Raw genomic sequence first — 519 nt, 5'->3', positions numbered from 1 at the left:
GAGGAGGAGGAGGAGGAGGAGGAGGAGGAGGAGTGGGAGCAGAGGAGGAGGTTGTGTGTGCTTGGCACTTGGGGTTTCAGGTGTGCTTTTGGCCCAGTAAGGGGATCCTCTAGTGGGATGTCTCAGAATTCTGTGAGCAGTCCTCTTTCCAGAATCCTGAGGCAGTTGAAAGGAAATGATTTCCTTCAGTTCTTTTTGTCTACCTTCTTCCCTTCTCTTTCCTTCACTCTAAGTCACATGGGTCTCTCCTCAGAGATAGCAAATGGGTTCCTCCATCTGCAGCACTGAGAACCAGGAACACACCGCACCCTCTGTTTTCACCCTCTACCTCCTCTTCCAGAAAGGTCCTGAAGGCATGTTGCCTGGTCTGCCAACTGTTATATCTGCCAATACTCCTACTCTGCAGTTTCCTTCAAAAGCTAATCTACCCAGTTTTGTGGGCACAGATGGATGGATCTCTTGGCTTTTGCTGTGCTGTGCACAGGGATTTTGTTTGTTTGTTTGTTTATGAATTAGGAG

Source organism: Mirounga leonina, unplaced genomic scaffold, assembly GCF_011800145.1.
Source record: "Mirounga leonina isolate KUSES-001 unplaced genomic scaffold, KU_Mleo_1.0 Mir_176, whole genome shotgun sequence".
NCBI lineage: Eukaryota > Metazoa > Chordata > Mammalia > Carnivora > Phocidae > Mirounga > Mirounga leonina.
The sequence above is the reverse complement of the archived record's forward strand: the minus strand, read 5'-3'. Positions refer to the sequence as shown.